The 27,887-nt window shown below is 42.5% G+C and overlaps 1 long non-coding RNA gene across 1 annotated transcript in view; it reads right to left on the bottom strand.

The window, feature by feature from the left end:
- Positions 1–3,433: 3,433 nt before the first annotated feature.
- The window catches only part of LOC308458493, a 48,598-nt gene continuing 24,144 nt past the window's right edge, over positions 3,434–27,887 (bottom strand). Inside the window, exons 3-4 of the long non-coding RNA XR_013977481.1 lie at positions 17,121–17,210; positions 3,434–3,541 (exon numbers count right to left, since the gene is read on the bottom strand). This is a non-coding gene — a long non-coding RNA (uncharacterized lncRNA). The remainder of the gene's footprint in view (positions 3,542–17,120; positions 17,211–27,887) is intronic.

The following is a 27,887-nucleotide window of genomic DNA, read 5'->3' as shown; positions in this document are numbered from 1 at the left end:
ATTCTGTTTGCAGCCTCCCATCACTTCCCTTGACTTTACACCTCCATTGTAGGATCAAGTATTATGATTCTTTCAACTTTTCTGGACTAGTAGGAAGGAGCACCATCTTAGGTAAAACAAGCTCAAGGCAGAATCAGTGCTCATTGAAGAAGTACCCTTGTCTGAGAGCAAAGAATCGCAGTGTAATTATAATTATGAGAAGATTGGACCTTAAACATGATTTTCTAAAACTATGCAAGTGTTCGGTACTGAGTACCAACAGCAGATGTCATTTTATATTGGTAACAAGTTGGTGGGTTTTGCCACCTGCATAGCTGTTATTACAGTCTTGGTTTTAATAATTATTTTGATGTAACTGTCGTTCAGTGATATTTCAACAATTGCAGCCTTGACATGACACTAGATTCACAGCATGATAACATTACTAATATTTCAAGAAAGGGATGCTTTCCAAGGAAGTGAGCAATGAAGCAACAGCTGCTGAAAGATTACCTTGAGAAATTCATACGAGAGATTGTAATTGAGAAATAGGCACGACAAATTTCTCACAGTTCTTCCTGTCAGTAATTAAATTGTTCCTTCATCCTTCTGAAAGAAAAGAGCCTTGCAACATGAGTTGTTGGTTCCTGTCACATAGCTTTGGTGAAAACACAGATATACAGTATGGTCTATGACAGGGGTGGTGAACTGGATTCAGCTGGTGGGCTGGATCTTTATATCTCACATCTTTATCTGCCCCATATACTGTATGTCATATACAGTATATAATGTCAGGTACAAAGCAGGTGGATGTCTTGACTGAAATGGCCTCAGAGGCTGAATAGGGAGGCATGGGGCTCATATATTCCCTATTGCTGGTCTATGATATCTGGCTAAAATATCTTACATTTGACATCTGAACAATGTCAGTTATGTGGATGATAGGTGACTAAGTCACCTAGAGTAGACAAGGCTATTGATCACAAGTAGTCTACATGCTAGTTGTGTGGTTGTATATCATCCTGTGACTGGAGCAGGAGAATTTGCATGTCATTCACTTTCTCTTCTCTTCTCTTCTCTTCTCTTCTCTTCTCTTCTCTTTTTAATGCATCAATCTCTCCACATTTTACAGAATTTGGGTCTCTGATTAGTTTACCCCGCCCCCCAACACAGACTAGGAATGAATGGGTGAGAATAGCTGCTGGAGCTTGGTGAAACTGCCCACCTATCATGGACTGGTAACATATGGTCTCCTTCCAGTGGTTCCGTATAAAATAGGAGTACCTCTATTTTTTCAGCTTATTTTGGAACACTTGGGACTGACCCTAGAGATATGTGAGTCTGTTTCTAGTACAGGTAACGCACATCTTCCACAGGGGTTTAGTTCTGGGGGTCCATACATATCTGCAAAAATGTGTAAAGCCAGGAAGCCCCAGAACTGCCCTCCCCCACAAGGGAAAGGGCTGCTTATCTGGCTTTGGGAAGGTGGTCCAAGGGGTCTGGGGTCCCATCAGTGGGAGGGTGGCCAGGGTTTCATCCAGCATAAATTGTGCCACCCTGTTTCCAGTAGAAACCAATATCATGTAGTCTAGGCAACATGGTTGAATCTCCACTCAGTCGATGCATGGAGATTAAAGCCCCTTTCCTTGTCCTTTGAGTGGGTGAGGTGGGAGCACCAATACTTCTGCCAGTCTGCTTAAATGAGATGCACCACAAAGTGTTGTTTGATCCCAGTCTTCATGATAACATTTTAGTGCAAATTTCTTCTCATGTACATATTTTTGTATGCACAAGAAATATGTATATGAGGAGAAATTTGCACTAAAATACACACAGTTCGGGAATGCAATCCTCCCTAATACAATGCATTTGATATGCTATTGGGGGGGGATGTTAGGGGAGAGGTAGTACCTCTGGTGGGAGACATGTCAGGAAAACTCTGAACCTAAACCTCTGCTGCCTTGGGAAAAGAAAAGGCTAAGGAGTAAACCTGTCAGGATGCTGCCAGCAGCTCCTGACTGGCTGCCCAGGAAAGTGTAAAGACAAGGGAAGGTTTCTTACCATCCTTTTTTATTAAATATTTACAGAGAGAGGCTATAGCCTCTTGGATAATGGCATTGTCCTGAGTGAATCTCCACCCCTCGTCTCTCCCGCTTCCTCATTCATCACTTCTACGGTGTCCTCTGTCTTTGAGCTCTTTGCTCCCCTACTTTCAAGGCTCGCTGGGTTCTGGGAGATGGAGGGTCTGGAAAGCTTTCCAATGACACCATGTCCATCAGCTGTAGCCCTGCTTTCTCCTCCTCCTCCTCCTCCTCCCCTCCCATTATTTCCCAACTTTCCCCCTCATTTGCCTCTGAACTGTGACCTCCCAAAAACCACTGTTGTAAGTCTATGCTGTCTTCCTCTTCCTCCTCCCTGAAAGGGTCAGAATGGGGAGGTGGTCTCCATCACTCCTCCTCCTCTGCCCAGTCCCTGACTAAATCCTACACAAATCCGGAGTGCAGTCCCTAAGATAGTTGGATGGTGTCTTGTCCCCTTTCTGGCAAAGCCTCTCCTCTTCCCAGAGGGGAGGTGGTGTGAGCGGGAACTATTCCTGCGTCGGCAGGGGGGCGTGTTCGGCCCCCTGCATCATCTCCCCAGCTGCCGCCCCACCCTGCAGCAGGCCAGCCAATAGGGTTGGCCTGGGGGTGGGGTTTAGCCACATTCAAGCAGCCGCGGCAGCCTCTGGGCCTCATTCTGCTTCCTGGAAGACGCTGGATCACTCACCCTCCCACCCTCCAGGCTAAGTTTGTGCTCTTGACCTTGCTATGGATCTTGGTTGGTTGCCCTGGTTGTCCAGGGGGTCTGGTAGGAGTTTTTGTCCATTTAGCTAAATTTGCACCAGCCTCTTGGTTTTTCGCCTACCTCATAGCAAATCGTCACAACTTTTCCGGTTTTGGCGGTTAGGCATTGGAATATGTGTTGTGTGTTGGGGAGTGGGGTATGGCCATCACCTACCCCACCCCATTTTGGGTATTCTATTAAAGGAATCCGGCGGTCGTGGATCCTGTCCGATGCCCTGGTGGTAGCTAGGGCTATGGCACAACCCCCGGTGACATCAGGGGAAGCTTCCAGTTGTATTTGCATCAACAAGCTCCTCCTACTGGTTGTTAACCTTCAAATGCCCGCGGGGGGGTCGGATATAGGTTGTTTGATCCAATGCCTAAGCCAATACCGCTCACATGCTGTAACCAATAAAAGTTGTGGCCTTTTTCAGCCCATTAACCTAAAATACTTGTGTCTGTGTCCATTATTTCTCCACTACGCAGGTTACGGTCCTCGACTCACAACTCCTGCAGCCAAGCCAGTGCCAAACATATTCCTCAGCTTTCCTTTGGACCACATCAGGAAGGCCGAGAGGAGGGTCCTATCGTCTGGGCAGCCCATGACTTCCATACAAGCTGCCCAGGCTTGCACCTTGGAGATATCACTTCAGTGCTGCTAATGTAATGGTTTGACTTCACCCCTGGAGGTGCACTCCATTGCCTCTCAAGACAGACGGATGCCAACAAGGCTATTTTCACTAAAACAAAAGGCCTGTGTTAGCACCTCTCTTTAAGGCATGGGTATGAGGGTTTAAGTAAAGGAGATAAAGCAGAAAGCATAAGCCTCTTGAATGGAGAGATTAAAAGCAGTGATTTATCAGAAATGCATCTACCTTTTTACCATTCTTCATCAAGTAATAAGGGGGGAATCAAAAGGGGGGAAATTAATTAAAATCTCTTGAGTGGCGTGTGGTGGTCTGCCTTCTGTCGCCTTCCCAATTGCCTGTTCTTCCTGACAACTCAGTGATGCACTTGGCTGTCCTGTCCTATAAGTGTAGGAAGGCACAGAAGTTGCCTGTCGAGCACCTGACAACTGGCAGTTATTTTTTAAGTGAACTTCTTCCTCTTTTACTTTTAAAAAATAACTTTTAAAAAACTTTTAAAGAAATTGTTTACATTTTTAAAAAATTAATAAACGGTAAAAGGGAAGGCTTCGTTTAAAAACAAAGCCAGTGAGCCTGCCAATCGCAGCCAATAAGGAGCCTCAATCTTCAGTTTTCCCAAGCTTCAATTAAAGCCTAGGGAAGGACACCATGATTTAACTCCTTAAATTTAATGGAAAGAAAAGCTCACACACCACCCTCAGGCATCTCACAAAGGCATGGTAAACTCAATACTTCACCCACTGAAATTATAAAGTGCCCTTCCAATGAATCAGAAAAATTGAAGTCTTTTCTGTGGAGGAAGCAAACTTTTTAAAAAAACATTTTCATTAATTTTTGAAAAGGAGGAAAAAAACAGTACCAAAACATTTGAGAAATTGGAAGACAGATTTTGGCACAGCACTAGCTAAAAGTGAAAAGGAACATGTTAGAAAAGTTTTCTGAATGATCTTTTAGTTGTAACCATAATATACCAATACTCCCAGCAGTAACAAATTGCACATTGGAGCATTGTGTCCATCTGATGGTATGAAATTTTCCTGCTGCAGAATTTGGAAGAGCAAGGCCATTTCATTACATTTAACTTTAAACGTTTGACTTCAAGTTCTGAACTGGTCAGCAATAATATCCATTAGTTGTTGCACATAATTTTGTCTCAAGCGATATCTGCTGCATTAAATGGAAAAGAAAAAAAACTTGAAGAAGATACAATGAAAACTATGAATTAAATAGCTCCTAGCATCCCATTCAAAACCATGTGAACAAAAGAACCTCCAATAAAAAAATTAATTGAAAAATGAGGTGGGTGGGGGTGGGGACAGGAAAAGAAAATGAAAGGGATGGAAATTACTGCATGTTACTATAAATGGGGACAGATTGTATCACAGGATTATTAGAATTTGGAGGAAAACATTATTATTTTCTAAATTGAATTGGATTATTTATTACTGTTCTAAAAAGTATTGAACACAAAGAAGATTTCAGGCAAATATTAGATTAGACTGGGAAATAATGTATATGAGAGAAGTGGGTCTGAGATAAATCTCTATATAAACATTACAAATATTAAATTCTCCTTCACATGGCTCCAGTCTGATAATACATTTTGTATTGTGCTCTCATACCATAAGACTACAGAAGCAAACATGGGTCAGCTCCTATTGCATGAACTGTAGATTCAATATCAGATGTGTAGGAGCACATTTCACCTCTCCAGTGCCATGGTATAGAAAAAGTAGTTTCTAGGGGGGAAGCTGTGGTTAGAAGCATCCAAATGGGTAGGAACCATCCACAACTGAGACCCATGCATGTAGGAGCCCAGCTCAGATGTTTGCCTGCATATGCGTAAGCTCAAAGAGGGTATGGATCAGGGGCACGTACATAAGGCAGGCCTCCAGTGTCCCTAGGTGTTCAGGCTCTCTCTCTCTTTCTCTTTTTTAGAGCTTCATGAGAAGCTTTTTGGAGCATCAAGAAAATATGCTTAGAAATCACGCAGAAATAGAAAGCCCAGCAAGATTCACTGCCACCAAATGGAGAAGGAACTACCGTATTTTTCGTTCCATAAGATGCACCCAACCATAAGACGCACTTAGTTTTTTGAGGAGGAAAACCAGAAAAAAAATATTCTGAATCCCAGAAGCCAGAACAGCAAGAGGGATTGCTGCGCAGCAATCCCTCTTGCTAGTCTGGCTTCAGCGATAGCTGTGCAGCCTGCATTCGCTCCATAAGACGCACACACATTTCCCCTTACTTTTTAGGAGGGGGAAAGTGCGTCTTATAGAGCGAAAAATATGGTAATTCCCATCAGACATCCAACACTTGTTATGGGACTCAGATGTTGAAAAGGACTAGGCATGTGTGATGATGAGCTATATCATGGGTAGGCAAACTAAGGCCTGGGGGACGGATCCAGCCCAATGGCCTTCTAAATCCGGCCCACAGCATGTTTTCACATGAGTAGAATGTGCCCTTTTATTTAAAATGCATCTCTGGTTTATTTGTGGGGCCTGCCTTGTGTTTTTACATGAGTAGAATGTGTGCTTTTATTTAAAACGCATCTCTGGGTTATTTGTGGGGCATAGGAATTTGTTCATTTCCCCCCAAAAAATATAGTCTGGCCCACCACATGGTCTGAGGGACGGTGGACTGGCTCTCTGCTGAAAAAGTTTGCTGACCCCTGAGCTATATGGTAGACGCCTTCTCTCTGAGTTTCATGGAAATGGAATACAGATATATACTCCAAAAGTATCCGAAGGCACCACATTGGGCTGCCCCTGATTTAATGTTAATTGGCGCTGTCACAATCTCAGTGACCTATGCTTTTAAAAACTCAAAGGGAAACAGAGTGTCTTTACCAGCTCATCTGAGGAACCTCATCTGAGGATACTGCAGATGACAGGTCTTTGGAGGACACCTTCTGAAAGCAGATAGACAGCAGTTCAGATTCACCACTGAACGAAATGATGGTAAATTTCCCCAAGATTCCAAGTGTGCTGGATAATACTCAGTACCCTGAAAGTGCATCTTCAACTTACTTAGTATTCCCTTCTTCCTTCCTTGCAATAGCAACTGGGGACTTTCCCGTCACATTCAAAAGGGAAGGGGCTGTAATTCTACCCTCTCCATGCGCAAGTAGGATATCCTTCGCGCCCACCCTTTCCCCATCTGGCATGCAAGGCAGCAATTAAGAAGAAAAGACACTGGACAATTAAATCTCTTAAACAGCTGCTGCATTTCAAGCTGGTGTTTCTGTTAAACAAAATGCCTTAGGTCTGTTTCAGTTGTAGAGCAACTGCACAGACCTGATAGTATATTTCACTGCAGTTGTGGGGAGGGGAATGGGGGGGGGGATGGCCTACGACATAAAAAACAAGGATGCAGGGGAGAATGATGAATTAGCACCAGGAGGGAGAGGCTTCAGAATATGAAACATGCTTGCTGGTTAATTTCCTTCTCCTCAATTCATGCATCACTCAAACAGACACAGCTGCCTCTCTTTCGTTCAGAAGTTGACTGTTCCTGAAAAGGTAAACCTCCACGCGACCAAGGGACAGCTGTAGTCGCCATTGTGCCATGAGTAATGTAAAGTTACTTGGAAATGGCACCTCATTAATTACAGTGAATTCTAAGTAACTTTCAAACTGCTCCTGAGATTATGCTAAACCTGCTAATGGATGTTTACGAGTGTATCCTGAGATGGTGAGATCAATTTAGCTGTATGACACATACTAAGACTATAATAGTTAATAAGGTTGTCAACCAATTAAAGGTTTTCTTCTTGAGTAATCATCTGCCTTTTAACCAATTGATTAAAGCTTCAGTCCTACAGAAACCTACCTGGTAATAAATCCTGTTGAACTCAATCAGGTTTCTTGTGAGTAAACATTTGTAGGATTGTACTATATGTCTTTCTCTGTGTATGCATAATTGCATGTTTGAGACTACCAGCGTGTCAATATAGGTGCTCTTTTGAGGTGTGATAATGAAGCTAACCTCAAAAAGGAAAAATGTGCTTTTCAATTGCTGCCCCGCCAATTAAGAACTCCTTTCACCAATTTTTCAGCTTAAATTTTAGTTAATTAAAACAAATTAAAGCACTAATCTCTCATAAGTAAATTAATCTAACATGCAACATTTCATTCCTGCCTCAAGAAATAAATAAAAGATGTGAGTCAATGGCAATATGAGCTAAAACTGGGTCCCCATAATGGATCCTGTTCTATTAGGCATCCATGATTTTCATTAAGAAATGGCATTTCATCAATCATCATTTTATTTCATTTCACTTACATGAACATACTGAACATGATTTAATTGCAGACATCCCAGTTTCTCAATGGAAGCGTTAAAAAGGAATCTATTTACTTTGTTAGTTACCATTAGTTCTCCTAAATAATATCAGTGATTGTTAGACTCTAGAGTATTTAACGCATATTATCAACTGCTCAATTGCTTGCTTCTCCAATTAGCCAAATTGCAAGACTCAATCAAATGTATGATATGAAGGCCACACAAACACACCTGTAGGACCTTCCCTGTGTTTTTCTATGACTAATTTAACTCTTGGCATCTCGTGAATATATGAACTTTACTCTCTTAGAAAAAGAAAGGAAAGGAGGTGCACTTGATTGAATAAAAATATTGCCTCTATACTAGCCTTCTCCTGTTAGGATTCCTGCTCCGTGTTTGCAGTCATGAGATTGTTGTCTATCACATGACGGTGTATGTTTTCATTCCATAGAGTGGGAATTTGACGGAGACAGGATGTTTTGTGTTACTGTGTTCCATGAAGTGGGACTATTGTCCTTTATCCTTTCTCTCTTTGCTGTCTGATGAGAAAGAGGAGGGAGCTAAATCAGAATGCTTCGAGTGTATTATATGTAAATAAAGTAGATTAGCCAAAATGCTGTGCTACTGAGTTCTGTTACACAAACTGCAAATACTCTGAAGGAGCGTAAGTGTGCTGATGCTTTTTGGTATCAGTCGTTGTGATGTTCGGGCTGAAGAAAGCTTTTGAAGCTCCCGAACAACAGACCAGGAGGGAGAGAACTTGCCAGTAGGGCATGTGTCTCTACCAGGATCCTACACAAGTGTAGGACGATCCTAACAACCCGATGCCCTCCAGACGTTTAGGACTACAATTCCAGTCCTAGTCAGCATGACCAAAAGCCAGGAATGATGTGGGCTGCAGTCCAGAGCATCTGCTTAGGGAAAGGTGCTCTCCCTTTACAGCTTTGGGTCATGTTTCAGGCCTTTGATGTGAGAGCACACAGAGTGGCATTGTTGTGGCTGATCCATAGATATGGACTTTCCTCCACTGGAAGATTTATCACAGTGTATTATGAGTATGTAGTATTGAAACTGATAGGACTTCCAAGTAAACATATACTTAATCTGGCTACACAACTTTCCTCTTTTAAAAATATAGTTGGTGTACATTTCTACAGCTGACCTTTAATTTCAGTATTACACTTCATTACTGTTGTGTGAGTCATATTGAACATACAATGAAATACTTGGGATACAAATACTGCAGTAATTATTGAGGCTTCTGAATAAATTATGTCATTTAACATCTGCTATTAAGCTATTCCCCACATTTATTGCATCATAACAATGTCATTACAGAGGAAAGCTGTGCAGATAAGCAGCATGGCAATAAATGCACAATATGTATCTAAATGTTTGCTCCTCCATAACTCCTTCTGCTTAATTGTGACAGCCAAGGCTCACCCTCCTTTTTAAATACAGCAAGTTCTAATCAATTGTCATATATAAGTCACTGTCCAAGCAATTCTAATACTGTACACCAATTAAGCTATAGGGAGGGGGGAGGGGGGAGAAAAGAAGCAAGGAATGAGTGATAAAATCAGGTTTTCTTGCTTCATTTTGGGGTGCTCCCTGTGTTTATCAGCTCTGTGTAGAGCCTAATATCAAGGAGAATTGAAGGTCCTTCCCTCCCATCTCAAAGCACGTCACTAACCCCCTTCCCCCAAGTTGTATCAGGGCCCCACAAAACCTTCTGTGACTGTTTCTTTACATATCAGTGTCTTATAGCTCTGTGCTTGGCTATATATCCATGTTTCTCTAGGTTCATGGGCTCACTAAGAAGTGAGGCTGTCCGAAACCTTCTTGTGGAGCACTGAAAAGCTCCAGATAGTGTTTGTTGTTGTTGTTTAATTCAAGCACAGCAATGGAGATTTTTTTAAAAAAAGGTTAAAAGCTTCATATAAGTTAAATAAAAATCGTATGTCTGGAAGATTAATGTATTCAGATAGTATTCTCAGAAATAAGTCTGCTTAGGTCAGTGCATCTGATTGCTTCTGAAGGAGTCGAGGGAATTTCTACTCCTTATACGGTCCAAATGTAAACGGCACTTCTTCATTTTCGTTTTCCTTGTAGCTTTAAAAACTTTCAACGAACTGAAGCACAACAGATTGAATCACTTAACCTTGTTTTGCTGCTTGTATTTTTCACACATCTGCGCTCAAGAGTTGTATGCAAAATATGAACAGCCTTATTAGCCTAGAGAAGAGATGCTGTTGTAGAGCAATGGAATGAACTCGCTCAGCAAGTAGAAGCAGCGAAGATGTTTGAAGAGGCCCCCAGACATGAGTGAGCTTCAAGTTCTATGGTTTGGTTACATGATTCCAGATAATCAAGTCATGAAAAAATGGCACGCATCTGTGAGGATTCAAAGGGAATCTATTCAAGGAAAAGTGCCTCTGATGGTGGAGACAGAACACAGCTAATATGACAGTCTTTTCCATCCATGATTTTTTCTAATCCTCTTTTAAAGCCAAGAATTAGGAAGGGTTTCAGGGAAGAATCAAAGTTCAGTAGTAAAGCACTTGTTTTGTGAGCAGAAAGCTCTAGATTCAATCTCCTGCACCTCCAGGTAAGGCTAGGGAAGTCTTCTGTTTGAACCTGCAGACCTGCTACCCATCAGCATGAAGCCTTCTGAGTTAGACAGACCAATTGTATAAGACAGTTTCCTATGCTTCTATATATCTTATGGCTAGATAAAACACAATAGACCGAAGTCCAGCAGGGAAGTCTGGTTTTTGTGTTTCTTAAGCTGGGTGCAAACATTTTCAGAAACTTGGGAACCAATCCATAGAGTTACAACTGGTCACAGATACAGTGGTACCTCTGGTTGCGAACGGGATCCGTTCCAGAGCCCCGTTTGCAACCTGAGCAGAAGGCTACCCACATCTGTGCGTCCGCTCAGGTCGCGATTCGCCGCTTCTGCGCATGCGCATGATGTCATTTTGAGTGTCTGCGCATGCACAAGTGGCGAAACCTGGAAGTAACCCTTACCGGTACTTACGGGTCACCGTGGGACGCAACCTGAAAAGATTTGACCCGAAGCGTCTTTAACCCAAGGTATGACTGTATACATATTCATTTTCTCCCTATTCTACTAAAAATGCAACTTTTTGTAGCCTGTTGTCTGGCTTGCTCATATTTTCAGCAAAAGTGTCGCCCTAGAATTAATGCTCATAATAGTGAAGCCTCCTTGTAAAGTCATAATTTTCAGCAGAAGAAACATTTATTTCTCTTATTTTCAGTTGAATTTGTAGTCAAAGGTTATCTAAGTAAACATGAATTGTTCCGTGCATAGCAATGATAGCCTCTGTGGCCAGCCCTTTCTGAACAGCCTGAAACCTTTGTGCGACTGTTCTATTAATCTCCTGCTGCAGAGCAAGCAGAGGTTAGTACGCAATATTACTTGCTACACTGTGCAAGTCAGATCTAACCCTTCTCTTGCTTTAATAAGATAGCAGAGGGTTGGGATAGAGATCGCCGTACCTTCCTATATTTTAATGGCGTGTAGATAGGACAGGTGTCAGGGAAGGAGATTGACATATAATACTTTCGCACCTTACCACACTATAATCAGCACACCTTGCACAGACAATAACTATTTTCACATGAGAAGTCTCACCTTGGTCTTCTGAAAAATCAGCACAGTAAAGTTCTACTAGCCAAGCAAACCACTTTTCTCTGTTAAATCTATAGAATACAGAATTAATATAGCATTTCCTGAAGGATGCTCAGCTCCTGGTCCTGTAGAGCTTGCTTTGCTGACCATTCTCACCCATCTGACAACCTTTGATTCCCACTTCAACCATCAAGAAAGGTTGATTAGATCCCCACCCTGTTCCCACTGTAGATCTTTCTCTCCCCCCCCCCCCATTGCTCCTCATGTAGATCTCCACTCACCCTTCTTCCCTGGTGGGTTTTATTCTGTGGTTTGTCTCAGGTGCCAAAATGTCTTGGGCCTGGCCTGGTGGGTGATACTGAGCACGGCTTCCATATACAGTGGTACCTCAGGTTAAGTACTTAATTCGTTCCGGAGGTCCGTTCTTAACCTGAAACTTTTCTTAACCTGAAGCACCACTTTAGCTAATGGGGCCTCCCGCTGCCGCCGCGCCGCTGGAGCACGATTTCTGTTCTCATCCTGAAGCAAAGTTCTTAGCCCGAGGTAATATTTCTGGGTTAGCGGAGTCTGTAACCTGAAGCGTATGTAACCCGAGGTACCACTGTACAGTGGTACCTCAGGTTACATACGCTTCAGGTTACATACGCTTCAGGTTACATACTCCGCTAACCCAGAAATAGTGCTTCAGGTTAAGAACTTTGCTTCAGGTTGAGAACAGAAATCGTGCAGTGGCGGTGCAGTGACAGCGGGAGGCCCCATTAGCTAAAGTGGTGCTTCAGGTAGAACAGTTTCAGGTTTAGTACGGACCTTTGGAATGAATTAAGTATTTAACCTGAGGTACCACTGTACTACAAAGTGTCTTTTACAAAGTTTCAAGTCTAAATGAGGAGATAGAAAGGTCAGTACAATACGTTAAAGATAGAAGGGTAGTCTGGGAATCTGACAGTCCCTAACTCAGAGAGAGGATTTTTATTTTTATTTTTGCAAGCTGAGTTGCATTCATTCATTCATTCATTCTTTCAACCTATCTATCAATCTTTATTGCGGCCAGCAGCAGCAGAGCATATGCTCGCGCTGCCCAGGGCAGACGTGCTCCTGAGACGGGCATGGTGCGGAGGGTGCCCTCCCAGGTGCAGGATAGTCCCTCGGCTGCCCGGAGTGACGTGCGTGCCCTGCAGCTGGGGCAGAATGAGCTGCCCATGGGGGCAGAGCGAGCCACCCATGGCGGACATTTGGCGCGCCACCCACCCGTGGCTCCCAAGCCTCCCCCAAGCTGTCAGAATGAAGGGTGATGGGGGAAATGCCACTGGGAAAGTGGCACAGCTCCCCTCTTAGCCCGGGTAGTAGGCTTGGGAGTTGCGGGCACATGGCGTGCCGAATGTCACCCCCCTCAGTGAGGGCACCTGGGGTGGTCTGCCCCCACCGCTCCCTTCCCACGCCCCTGATTGCAGTCAAAGACCAGGCAGTGAGTTGCATCCAAACTTCCAGCGGATCTCATCTCAGAAATCCTGCCTAACAGACAGCTCTTTTGCAGAAGCATCAGACTCTCTGAATTAATCTCACAACTACCATAGCTCTTCTTCAGCTTTTCCCACTCCAAAGCTTAAATATACTATTTTTAAAATGTGGCTGAATTTCTGAAAACCTGTTGTTGAAACATAGCTATCTAACTGAATGAAGCTTCCTGAAAAGATTCTTGGTTTGCAGGGGAAATCTTCCAGGCAGCCACAAATAATACTTTCAACATAATCCTGGCAGTTCAGCACACATGTTCCTGCGTTGCCTTTGCTCTGAAATGCTCCCTTCCGTTTATTCAAATCTCCCCTCCAATGTCCCTTTCCTCTCCCCTCCCCTGAATACACGCAATAACCCTTCTAAGTTGGCCTGCACAACCTCCCAGATTTTTCCTCATCAATTTATTTGCAGACATTAGTCTTGAGCTCCTCATCGTCTTCTGCGAAGTGGGAGGTTGTTCTGGCCTTCAAAATGTGATATGGATCAGTGCTCTGGATAACCAGCATCTCCCTGTGCTCCTTCACAGCTGTCTCATTAACTACCACTTCTTCTCCAAATCCTCGCATGTTCCTTATTGTCTTTTCTATATACACAGAAAGCGCTACTGCACAGCTTTGCTCCACAATGTGAACAGGATGCATGAGTCCCACCGAGCCTTTTCTACGTCTTCCTCTTCTGTTCTACCAGACCAGAAAGGGGAAAGTACAGCAGGATTTGGTTATATATTCAAGGAACCGGAGAGCCATGCAAAGTTATTTCTTATGAGTAAATGAAAAGAGACCATAACTCTCCAAACATCTGTCTGCTCTACTCCAATCCTCACCATTTCGAGAGCCAATTTACAGTTGCCTTCTTGTTTAAATTATCTTTTTTTTTCCCCTTCCATGCTGCATAATGATATTGCACAGCACTCCATTTTCATGCCTCAGCCAGACTATTGTCTATTAAAATGAGGGATGGGGAGACAATAGACTGGTGGGTCCTCCTGGTATAGATCCCTCATAAAGATCAATGGGAAATGCCTTCTTAAATACTATCAGTTGTATATAAATTAAAAATATTACTTGAAGAAAGACATCTGCAACTTCACTGTTATACAACCCTCTTCCTTTGGAAACTTGCAAAAACCATCTCATAGAATATTTTGGGCAGGCATTTGGTGATGGTGGTTAAGCAGATGTGAAATTATTTAACATTATTTAACTATATTTCATACTCTTTGAAAATAATAATTATTATAATAATAACTTGTTAGCACACTGAGCCTCTGGGCTAGATAGTGGAATAGGATCAAATACATATTTGTAAGAATTATTATCATCTCTGTGTTAGATTTGTGCATTAATTATTTAGCCACTTACTTTCACTTGCTACATTTTCGTAACTTATCTATTAATCCAAATTAATATCATAAAAGAATTTTTTAAAAGGGTGTGCCAGGCCAAACACAGCCATAAATCTGATACTGATCAGAGCCGAGAGACACGCAATCAAGCTCTCCTTCCCAGTCGTGGTGGTGGTTTGGTTACATAATCATGCAATTAAGTGTACAAATCCACATCAAAATGTTTGGAATCTGAATTAATTACCTGCATATGACTCACTGACATTAGAACATGAACTATCTTCCCAATATTTGGCATTGTTGCCAAAAATATAATGGAGAACATTAAATAACGGTTGAAATAAAAAGTATTAAATAGAGGGATAATCTGGAGGAGAATGTGGCTCTTTTCCAGGTGTACAACTTATAATTATGATGGGTGGTGTGTGTGGAGAGAGAGAGGGAGAGAGACTCCTGTATCACTTTGTAGATGAAACCCTCCTACCACCCAGGAGTTGGCAGACTGGCCAGCTTCCGTTTGCAAGGACCCAAAAGGAATTTGGGCACATAGTGTATCTTCCAATGTCCCACATGCACACTCAAGTACAACATTGTATTCCCACTTATTCTCCATTTAGACAGGAAAAAGTACTAGGAGCCCACTGGGCACATTGTTGATTTTATGTGCATTTTTTATTTGTACGTTACTTTAAACTCCTATTTGTAAGTCACTTACAACTCCCCCTCTTATTGTGATCATTTGCTATGTCTTGATTTGTTGAGGCGACAGCCTGTACTGCTGACTTTTTAGACTTACTGAGTAGTGATGGAATGCATTTGTGTTGTGGTGTGATGAGATGGGCTTGTTGTAAAGCATGTATGCATTTTAACATTTGTGTGGGACGGCTACAAGTTTGGCACAGTGCTCTCTTGGTGTATTGTACCAAACATCTACTATTTTCAGAGCAGCAGCTGTTTTAGTCTGTCTTGTGGCATCTTAAAAACTAAAGGTTCTTCCAGACAGGCTGTTGAGTCACACACTACCTTTGATTTTTATACTACATTTTTTTCTTTTTTTAAAAAAAGCTTAGATGCTTTCATATTGTCATGTGGTTCGGATATCATGGCATTGTCTCTTCATTGCTGGGGGGGGGAGGGAGGTGGTGCCTTTATAATGAAAAGCTGGAAACAAACAGGGAGGAGAACGACACATTCCATTAAACATGCTTACATACATAATTATCTTGATCAATCCAATAGAAATTATGTTAATATAAGAACATTGTCAGGGAACTGCCATTGGTTCAGGGGGGAGAGGGGAAAAGCCGGATGGAATACAGAAAGCCCCCAAAGATCGTGGGAAGCAGCTCCTCCTCAGCGGAGGAGAGTAACCCCTGCCTCCAGTGGAGAGGAGCTTCAGGGCCCGGAGGAGGCGAGGCGGTGCCAGGACACCTTGCCTGGGCAAAGCGGGGAGGAGAGAGGTCCTCCGTTACCCATGCCCTCCTTGCGCAGTAAGCTTTCGCGCCGAGAGGGGAGGCGCAGACTGGGCGTCAAGAAATTACTTTGCTGGGGAAGGTTTAAGGACCGCCCACTCACGGATTCTGCCAGTGAATGAGCCAGCCACGGGAGAGTGGCGCTCTGGACAGATAAAGTTTATTTTGGCATCAAAAGCAAGGCTTCACCGCTGAGCAGGGAGGTATTTGCCTGCTTGCTCTCGAGCAACCCCTTGGAACCTTAACATTAACAATAGAAATAGCATATCTAGGATAAAGGACAACATAGAAACTGGAAAAAGGTGAAAATAGAGGAAAGCAAACAGAGGAGAAAGAGTGGGTTATGAAGAGGAAGTAAGATAGTTGAGAATAGGTTTTGAAGGAGATGTGGGATGTAAACACAGGAGCAGTCAATCACAACATTCCTAGAGTGTACATGTTAGAACATGGGGAGGGATGTCTGTCCAGCAAGCAGGTAAACTTCCTGGGGACGGACTTCCTCCGCATGTGACCAGAGGTGGGTGTGGCCTCACCTGTGCAGGTAATGACAAAAGCACAGGGCAGGCAGCCATCTCTCTCTCTTTTTGCCATTTTCCTTCGATGAGGAAGCATCTAAAGATGCTCTCTTGGCTCTCAGCCAAGAGAGGAGGAAAGGACTATCTTGCTATAAGATAGATTCTGAATGTATATAACCTTTTTAAGCCTGTCTGCCTTCTGGGATCATATTGTGAACAGAACGTGAGTAAACTCTTTTATACTTTCATAAAGACTGTGTTGTGTCTTGTATTTTAAGAGGGAACAAAGGGGAAATTACCAGGGTAATTATTATAGAGGTTCTAGCGAACCTGTGCACACGTTACCGTTGCGAACTTAAAGGGGAATGTTTATAAACTCTGCTGATATTTTGGGAACTTGTTAGCACAAGTTGGATAAGGATATAATTAGTCAATATATCCTCTCCTGCACCCCAGAACATTCCCACAGGAGAGATGTTATCATCTATTTGATTCTATCACTCCAATAACTTATTAAAAGGACCAATCATTCAAATAACCTATTCTCTTGTTTAGACTTGCAATCGCTTCTAAGTCTATTGCTTCTAAGAGATGTTTTCAGGGTGCATGGCAAGCTGGTTAACCCACACTTTCTAACCCAGTTATCCTGCCACTTTTTTAATGACATAAATTCCAATATGCAAAGTTATACAAATAGCACTGGAAAGAGCAGGATAACAACCAAATACTGGCAGTCAAACAACTTCCACACTAGCAGATCAGGATGAAGGCTCAGTAAACAGGTGACATTGTAGAACAACTGTACAAGTTTTATGCAAATGTTTCAGCATTAATGTTCATTAAGCAGTTGGTCTGGAAGCTCCCTAACAGGTTTATTACTTACTAGCTTCATTCATCATCTGCCAGCTTCACCAAATGACTTTTCAATCTTCCAGGCCATTTTCAGAAGCAGCACTTCATTCTCTTCCTGCACCTGTAATTCAAATGCAAAATGCACATTAGCTAGAGAGTGTACATGATGCAAAACTGACACCTGTCTGTTTGCTATCTTGCATGAACAACATTCATGAGTGACACATCCCAGTCTAATAGATTTTCCTAGGGCTGTTGGTGTAAGCTACTAAAATCAGTCATTTGGGCACTAGAAATTAAGCCATTCCACAATGAGCAGCTAAAAATATGCACCTAAATCCTCTACCTGCTTTCCCCTTTGTAGACTCATTAGATCACTAAGATCATCAAGGGAGACTTTATTCATGACACTGAAATCCACAGATTGCCACCTGACAAAAACACAGAAGCAGGCATTTTCTGCCATTGTGCCTGTGCTTTGGAAAAACTCTCCCCCCCCCCCCAATCTTATAGATAACACTATGTATTATGTGTTTCAGACATCTTTTGAAGACATACCTTTTCCCTCAGGATTACAAATGCACTGTGTGTACATGCACACATATATTTCCAGGTGCTGCTTTATTCTTATACAGTTTATATTGATGATTTTATTGTATCTTTTATGTGTTTGCTGTGCACTGCTCTGAGATTATTTTAATAATAAGCTTGGAAATGTTCCCAGATAGATAAATAATTGTCCCTTCTTTAGTCATATTCCAGCACTGACAATTGTATTTCAGAACCCCATAAGGCTCATTTCTCAGGGTTATCCATGACTGACACTTGGAAACAAACCACCACCGTTCTTATACAGTGGTAGCTCAGTTTAAGAACAGCCCTGTTTAAGAACCACAGTGGACGCTCGGGTTGTGAACGTGATCTGTGCGGGAAGCACATTCGCAACCCGCCGCGTCTGTGCACGCATGGGTCGCAATTCAGCGCTTCTGCGCATGCGCTGAACCCGTTCCGGTACTTCAGGGTTCGACGCGGTGTGAAACCCAAAATCGCGCAAGCCAAAGCATCTGTAACCCAAGGTATGACTGTATTCGGTTTACGAACTCCGCAAAACCGGAGGTGGTGTCCCGGTTTGCGAACTTTACCTCGGTCTAAGAACAGAATACGAATGGTGGAAGGGCACCGCCAGCAGGAGGCCTCATTAGGGAAAGTGCGCCTCGGTTTAAGAACGGTTTTGGTTTAAGAACAGACTTCCAGAACGGATTAAGTTCGTAAACCAAGGTAGCACTGTAATGGAAAGGTATGTGCATGTTAGGGCATCCTAATATGTAATGCAAAACATCTTTACTTCAGTATATGAATATTGCTGACATCGTTTCCAAAATTGTATTTAAGGTTTCATTTTGTTTTTTAAAAGAACCTGTGATATAGTTTCCTGAAAGAAACTCAGTCAAAATTGCATGTTGCATGAAGAAGTAATAACTGAGATATCTCTTCATTGTACAGGATGGTTTCCATCATGAATCTCAAATTACATTCTGCTTTCATATCCAATACCATCTCAAAGGGAACTTGGGGTTTTTTTAATTGGGAAAAAGTACAATATTTCTGGAGATAAAAGCAAACAGCTGAAAACCATTCTCTCCTTATGGTCTTGGCCTGTATTATAATCGTTTCCCTTCAAAGTAAGGGTGATCTGAGTAATACCAGGTGTACACAGTATGTGTGCTTTATTTTATATTGGTCTGTTTTGCCCTCATTTTTTAATAATTTGTACCTTCTCCAGCTATTATGTATAATCCCCAGCAGGACTTCAGAAAAAGAGTTAATTGTTGTGGACCATGTAAGATTGGGCAATTGGCCAAAAGCAACTCAGGATGCCCAGATTGCACAATTCTGAACTAGAGAAAGAAGACAAGGGCATGTTTTTGGACACTATACACACCTCCTGGAGGATGTACATATTGCCTGGAAAGTGTACAAACTGAAGTCAAGATATGCACATTCCCCAAGGCCTGTTGAAGACTGTATAATGGCTAGATGGTATACAAAATTCAGTACTACAATGAAAATTCCCCAAAGCTAATTGGAGATTTCTGCATATTGGCCAGAGAATGTACAAAATACAGTTAAGATATGCACATCCCCCCATGCTGACACTATGCATAATGACCAAAGAACATGCAATGTTGATAAATGCAAATTCCCCAAAGCTTCTTGAAAATTGTGTATATTGACTGGGAAATATGTACAATTTACTGTCCGTGGACAGATTATGTGCACATTCTCCATAAAGCCTGGTGAATTTGCATAATGGCCAGTTGTTTTGCACATTAATTATTCAACTTACATTAAACTTACATTAAAGGGAAGTAATAGTGCCACTGTATTCTGCTCTGGTCAGACCTCACCTGGAGTACTGTGTCCAGTTCTGGGCACCACAGTTCAAGAAGGACACTGACAAACTGGAACGTGTCCAGAGGAGGGCAACCAAAATGGTCAAAGGCCTGGAAACGATGCCTTATGAGGAACGGCTAAGAGAGCTGGGCATGTTTAGCCTGGAGAAGAGGAGGTTAAGGGGTGATATGATAGCCATGTTCAAATATATAAAAGGATGTCACATAGAGGAGGGAGAAAGGTTGTTTTCTGCTGCTCCAGAGAAGCGAACACGGAGCAATGGATCCAAACTACAAGAAAGAAGATTCCACCTAAACATTAGGAAGAACTTCCTGACAGTAAGAGCTGTTCGACAGTGGAATTTGCTGCCAAGGAGTGTGGTGGAGTCTCCTTCTTTGGAGGTCTTTAAGCACAGGCTTGACAACCATATGTCAGGAGTGCTCTGATGGTGTTTCCTGCTTGGCAGGGGGTTGGACTCGATGGCCCTTGTGGTCTCTTCCAACTCTATGATTCTATGATTCTATGATTCTAAACCTAACAACTACACTGTGCTTTATTTCTGCATTGGGCTTTATTTTCCCTCCTGACTGGTTTTAAACCGCTAAAAGCCAGTGTCTTCTTGTCCTGGGATTTAAATAAGTCTTTCCCTTGCTTTCCTTGTCTTGCAAGCTCCTCTAAGGGCTAACTAAATACGCTCATAAATATGCAACAGGTAGCTACAGCAGGTCGGGGAGATCGCATGCACACATGCCAATGAGGCTAGGAGTCTCAGAAAAACAAAGACTTCCAAAGGTGCCATTAGACACTTTTTAGCCTAAGGCATGGGTAGGCAAACTAAGGCCCGGGGGCCGGATCCGGCCCAATCGCTTTCTCAATCCGGCCTGCGAACGGTCCGGGAATCAGTGTGTTTTTACATGAGTAGAATGTGTCCTTTTATCTAAAATGCATCTCTGGGTTATTTGTGGGTCATTGGAATTCATTCATTTTTTCCTTCAAAATATAGTCTTGCCCCCCACAAGGTCTGAGGGACAGTGGACCGGCCCCCTGCTGAAAAAGTTTTCTGACCCCTGGCCTAAGGCTCATCTTTGTCTAGGTTGGAGGCAATTGGTGACTTAAGAGTCTCTCTCTTTCTTTTAGCTTTATTAGTACATTTATTTAAGATTCGACAATAACAGTAAATCAGCAATAACTAATACATCAGTTCACTATTTGCTACAGTTGACCATCTTTAACAATAGTTAACAAACTACAAAACATCGCTTAACAGTCTCAATTGGGGACTTAACAGATAAGCTTCCCTTTCCTAAGTGCTGCCTTCGCAGTGATAAATGGGCTTCTCCAACCCTGTAGCTAGTTCAAGAAAACAAGATGCATAGCTGCATGCTGTGCATTTAACTGAATGCCTAGTGTGGCCCTGATCCATGCAGCTCAGGGCTAAAATGAACCAAAGGTAAAAACAGTGGTGGGTAGGAGCCCCTACACTTGGAGCCTACTCTGCTCACAGCCTCAATTACTTGAAGTATGGAATCCTACAACCATCCACTACACCCATTTGGGTTCTTACAACCATCCAGAGCCCCCAGCTAACCTAAGTTGCTGATCTGGCACATAGAAGAACAGCTAATGTAGGAGGAATCTACAAATATAATCCTGGTAAATTTGAACTGAGAAACTGTGTAATCAAAACAGGGATCTTTCTTTGATGTGATGACTGTGCCCATACACACACAAGAGAAACTATATAAGAAATAGGGGGGGGGAGATTGGGATAAGGGGGGGCAATGATTTACCAAAATGAGGGAATCTGGACTGTTTTGGGCACATTAGGCAGCTTTTAAGGTACGAAGCTTAATTTTGTTCTAATGTGATTCTGTAGATAATAAACTTTAAAAAAAAATTGGGCAGTATCTCATAAGTTATTTATTGCAGATCATTTTAATATAAGTCCAGGCTGGGTGCCAGTTTATGGAGCTTTTAATGGTCTTTTTGCTTTTATTTTAAGTTCGATTTCCTACTCATGCAGAATGTCCTTTTATTTATCTACCAAATGGAGCACAGTGAATGTTGAGCCAGAGTTAAACTCAGCAAACCCTGACGTTCTCCCATCACATATTTGTCAGCTCTGTCTAGAAAAAGAGGCGCTATGAAGACAGTTTTGCATTTCTACAAGTTTGCCATGTACGCAAGTAGATAATTGAGTGCAGAATCCACCCATTACACCTTCTATAAAAACAACAACACTGGTTTCTTATCCTTTTTGGCGGCAAAGAATAGAAATTAATCAACCTGTCAGTTTCAGGATCTCTCAATATTTGCAGTCTTGTTTTCAATTAGTTCCATTTGTGCATCAGTCTGCATTTTTTTAAAGTCCATGTGAAAATTTATCCTAATAAACATATTTTTAAAATCAATCTTCCTTAATATTTTGTACATTGTTTTCACTGATGTAGGCGTTCTGCTATGCACTTTCCTCTAATCTACTTATTTTTTAAAATACACATTGGTGGGAGAAATTGCAAAATTTGGAGAAATGTAAATTTCTAATGTTTTGGTTCACATATTGGTTCAGAAAGTTAGAATTAGGCAAGTTCAAATTAAAATACAGAGGTGAGGTCACAGGGAACCAGGCAGAGGGCCTTCTCAGTAATGGCATCTGCTCTGTGGAACGCCCTCCCATCAGATGTCAAAGCAATAAGCAACTATCTTACTTTTAAAAGACCTCTGAAGGCAGTCCTGTTTAGGGAAGTTTTTAATGTTTAATGCTGTATTGTGTCTTTAATATTCGGTTAGGAGCCACACAGAGCGGCTGGGGAAACCCAGCCACATGGGCAGGATATAAATATTATTTATTATTATTATTATTATTATTATTATTACTATTATTATCATTATCTGGGATTCCTGTATTGCAAGGGGTTAGACTAGGGTCCCTTCCCACTCTATGAATCTATGATTCAACTAAATCATTTCACACATAGAACAACTTTAGTAATTACAAAATAACTCCACTGCCATCTCCTTCCCTCATATGCTTCCTCTACCACACCTAAATTTGCTGCAGAGGGCCTCCAGAACAGATTTGGGAGGTGTGGGCGGAGGAGATGAAGGGGAAGTTCTATTGTGCTCTTGAAATTATTTCCATGTGCACACAACCCACAGAGTTGGCATATAAATAGCTGTTTTCTGCTAGGGAATGGGTGCAGAACCTCCAGCTCCCATGCCTCATTAGATCTGCCAGTCTTCCCCATTTGGTCCACCAAGCCACGTTGGCCAAGTTACGTCAGTTCTGGGGCAGGTAAAGTCATGGCACCATACTCAGTCCTCCATTTTGATGCCGAGCCATTCATGTATGGTTGTGTGTGGATACTCAGCCATTGGAGAATATACCTAACAGAAGTATAGATCAATTCCCATTCTGCAATCTTGTCAACAAAGATATCACGGAAGACCTGATCAAACACTTTTCTGAAATAAAGATACACTATGCTCACAGCATTCCCATGATCTACCAGACTAATAATTCTATCACAAAAGCAGAATGGCATGGGTTGTTGTTGTTTTTTCTTGATAAAGTCATGCTGGCTCCTGGTGATCAATACATTGTTTTTCTGCATTGACTGCTATTGTAGAATTTCCCCCAGGATCACCTGAGGATGAGATATTTCATATCATCTGCTAAATTATGCAACATAAGCAACTATCAAAAAATAAATCAATTTGTCTAATTTGGTAGGATAATTAATTTGTCTTTTTCTTGGCACAGAATTTTGGCTATCTATGTGTGGGGTTCTTATTTTTTCTCTTTTTATCGCAGAATACACAGCTCTGACATTACATTTGCCTTTTTAAAAAAGATTTTCAAAATCAGTTATCTACCAATTAGTCAGAGCATTTCCTGGGCAACAGTGAACTTATTTCATTAGTGGAGTCAGCTTGCAACAAGATAAGAATGCTCTATGCTTTCTGTATTCTAGTAAATCCCTGGGCAAATGGACATCATCACCTTGTGTGTCAAGCTTTTTTGAAAAGAGTATAGAGAAAAGAGATTGTAACTGAATTCCTTCTATAGTAGCCGAGGTGAGAACTCCTCTGGAATTCAGTCGCAAATTGCAAAACTACTGCTTGTGAGTATATATCCTAAGAGAGATTTTATCATAGATTGTTGTGCTGTGGCCTAGTAAAGGTAAAGGTAAAGGACCTCTGGACAGGTAAGTCCAGTCAAAGGAGACTATGGAGTTGCAGCACTCATCTCACTTTCACGCCAAGGGAGCCTGCGTTTGTCCACAGACAGCTTTTCGGGTCATGTGGCCAGTATGACTAAACCGCTACTGGCATACGGAGGACCGTGACAAGTGCCAGAGCGCACAGAAACGCTGTTTACCTTCCCGCTGCAGCGGTACCTATTTATCTACTTGCACTGGTGTGCTTTCGAACTGCTAGGTTGGCAGGAGCTGGGACAGAGCAACAGGAGCTCATCCCGTTGCAGGGTTTGAACCGCCGACCTTCCAATCAGCCCAAGAGGCTCAGTGGTTTAGGCCACAGCGCCACCCGCATCTAGTATATGGTAATACACTGACAGCCATGTCAGGCAAATTGTAATAGAAACACGTATAAGAGAGCAATCCAGAGGGGTGTTGGAGGATGAATGGCAGGAGAACTGCCAGATCCCAAACCCTGCCGTGCTTGAATTTGTAGGGTAGAACGGCAGTGAGGGCAGTCTTTCCTTTTGTGTGTGTGTGTTTCTCCAGCTTGGTCCCAACGGGAAGGAAAATCCATCTGTTTTGGTGTCAGGGAAATGGTTCAACACCTCAATGACCACCTCTGATGGCCTTCTTTTAGGATTGCCATATTTCAAACAGTGAAACTCCAGATAGCTTTTTTTGGCAGAGTTGTTGTACCTCCGGACAAGCAGCTTTGATAACTGGACTAGGGTTTGTGTGTGACAATTGCAGGTTTATGTTCTGCTGAACTGGCACCAAAAGTCACAGAAACTAAGTGTAAACTGATTTGACAGAAGTAGTTGTGTGTGATCCAGAGGCAGAAGGACTCGAGTGTCCAGCGTTTTCCAAGCAAGCACAACTAACAGAACAAGTAAAGAGCACAGAAAATACAAAGTGATCTATTACTTCCCCAAATCACTGTGGCTGGAGAACCCAAGTAAAATCATTTCCTCTTATTAGATGCTATGGACATCAGTCACAAAAGAGCCTTTCCCCTCTACCCATCTGCCATTTTCCATACATGGCGAGCTTAGAAATAAATGTTTACTTTTTGCTGAAATACTGAAGATTTTTTTTTAATGTTCAAATCTCACAATCACCTGAAATTACTTCAGAACCCCAACTTCAATTCAGTGAGCTTCAGAAATAATCTGCTTCAGTTTGGACAAGTCCCAAATGTCTCTGAAGGCTTCCATTTGAGTTTTTGATTTGGAATTCTTCTAAATTTGATGCACAAAATCTTAGTAATACATCAACACACATATACATTGGTTCCTATACACACAATCTGAAGTCCTTTTGCAGGGTATAGGATCATCCATACTGGAGCTTGTGCATGTTCAGGTGTATACATGTAGACCCTATGATCCTTGAATGCAGAATGGATGGAGGCAGCATTAGCAGACACTACCCTAAACAGCCAACCAGAACAAAATAATAATCTTCATCTGATAAGGAAGGAGAGCAAGACAGACCTGCTGAGGCAGGAAGATCACTGGGCCATTTGTACATGAATTAATACCTGAATGGAGCTCTCTCTCTCTTTCCATATATAAACACAAGCCATGCACAGGCAAGATAATTGGTATAGATCTCTCATTCACATCACTCTGCTGATAATAATGGGGAAATGTGCATTGACAGAATGCACTGAGCAAGTTGGGGAAGTTAACAGAGATGTCCTTTTTGAATAATCTGATCGTGTGTGCGCGCGCGTGTGCGCGCGCACACACACACACACACATTCTCTACCTCCTTTAGCACATTTTTGCCTGACTGAGCTGTAAGCATACATCAGGCAACTAGGGAGTATTATCTTCTACAGAGTTCAGTGCAAAAAGCTCTGATAAATAGCAACAATAAAGCTTTCAAGCATTACAATCAATACTTAATGGAATAATGTAAATCCAGCCCATGGATGACTGGGGGATTCTGCTATCTAGCAAAAAGCAAGAGATTGATGCACAACTGCAAAGGTGCTTCCTTTTTTTCTGATGTAAGCTGAGAGGAGGATACAATAATGCACTAAAGTTGCTTTGCTTGTATTGTGCAGATATTGCTCTTTTCATCTTCATTTTTAATGGGAGGGGGGAGCCCCAGAGACTCAGTATCTCCCAAAGCTCTGCTTTAAAAAAGTTATGCTGTTCTCCTCTTTAGACACATTTACACATCTTCCATCAGCTTGGGGTGGGGGGCGAGGGGAGAGATTTCAGTAATAACCCCACCACACACACACACACACACACACAACCACCACCAAAGAAACAGCCCTGCCTTGAGGCTGCAGAAAATGCATGTGATAAGGGAATAGCCATGAAGTGCAAAGGAGTATTTAGGATTTAGACGTCTTTGACTGGAGACTGTATAGGCAATGTGAAGGATGTGTGAAAAATCCAAAATGAAAGCACAAGAATAAGGAAGATAATATAAGAAAGCTTGCTTGAAAGTCACAACTGTCCACAAAAGAACATGGTGAAGATGGAGTTGGCAGGGAGACATCAAAGAAGACTAAAGGCATCTCCATACTAGAGAGAAAAGAGGGGGAAAGAGTAACATGGAGTTGCCTTCATTTGTACTAGAGTACAAGATCAGATAGGGACGCGGGTGGCGCTGTGGTCTAAACCACAGAGCCTAGGGCTTGCCGATCGGAAGCGAGATGAGTGCCGCAACCCCAGAGTCGTCAGCGACTAGACCTAACAGTCAGGAGTCCCTTTACCTTTACCTAGTTAACTAGTTCCATTAACACAGGAATATGGCGGGTCGCGCTGTGGGTTAAACCACAGAGACTAGGACTTGCAGGTCAGAAGGTCAGCGGTTCGAATCCCCGCGACGGGGTGAGCTCCCGTTCCTCGGTCCCTGCTCCTGCCAACCTAGCAGTTCGAAAGCACGTCAAAGTGCAAGTAGATAAATAGGTACCGCTCCGGCGGGAAGGTAAACAGCATTTCCGTGCACTGCTGTGGTTTGCCAGAAGCGGCTTAGTCATGCTGGCCACATGACCTGGAAGCTGTCTGTGGACAAACACCGGCTCCCTCGGCCTATAGAGTGAGATGAGCGCACAACCCCAGACTCGTCTGCAACTAGACCTAATGGTCAGGGGTACCTTTACCTTTACCTTTACAAGATCAGATGGGCCAAGGGTGGTGAACCATTCTTGGAAATGCAATAGGCTTGTTGTTGTGGGGAAATTGCCTGTTCAGAGTTGACCCAAAGCCCACTTTGCTTGTTTCTCTCTAGAGGGAGAGCAGGGTCACACCTTGTAGCCCTGACCCTGCCATGATATGTCTAGCTGCCATGGTGGTCCATGCATTGGACGGGGCGGACTTTGGTAATCTTTATGCGCAATGAGCAGGATTGTAATTGTGAGAGGAGAATGACTGGAGAGGGCTACTGTCGAAAGCAGGGTTTAAATCACTGCCTATCTTGCTACTGGGAACATATTTGCTGGGGTTACATTTATGAGGAGAATCTCTTGTTAACCTGTCAACAGCACAGTGCAAGCCATCAGAGTTTGCTGCCACCATGTAAAATGAGCTGAAAGAACTGGGTATACCCTGCCAAAAAAAAGGCAAAACATTCACAAGGAAATAGTCTGCAGCCCCAACTGTGGCACTCCATTTCAGCCAGACCCCTTTCCAGACCTGAGAATTCAGACTCTCAGCCTGATGTTGGCACCAATTCACCATTACGTCAAGTTAGATGAAGTTCCACATGGAGTATATCATTATTTTTGCTCCTCTTCTGACTTTAGAATATGCCTTCATTTTTACTTACCACATTGGGATAAATATCTACATGTGTAGCTAATTTTATATTATTATTATATAACTAAAGCCATTTTAAAGAGGATGACATTCAGTGTGACATTCGGGGTGACAGGATTCTCGGTTAGAGTTGGCCTTGAACATGCTAGGGAATTTTTGGAAGTCAGCTATGAATTTCATTTGCAGGACCAGCTTTCAGCTCTTTCTTTCTGCCATGTTCCACAAACAGTTCAAATGCATATCTTAGTTCAAATGGGTACACTCTGCATTGACTCCAACTATCCCAACCTACCAGAGATAACTTTAAGTTCTTATGCTGGGAAGCCTTTTCAAAGTTTCATGCATACAATTGTGGCCATTGGTCCTACTTTACAGAGGGCAGTCCTCTCTTTGAAGCACTATCTAGTTCAAATCTGGTTTAAA

Source organism: Podarcis pityusensis, assembly GCF_964106645.2.
Source record: "Podarcis pityusensis genome assembly, chromosome: 11".
Lineage (NCBI taxonomy): Eukaryota > Metazoa > Chordata > Lepidosauria > Squamata > Lacertidae > Podarcis > Podarcis pityusensis.
This window is presented reverse-complemented; position numbering and strand designations above follow the sequence as displayed.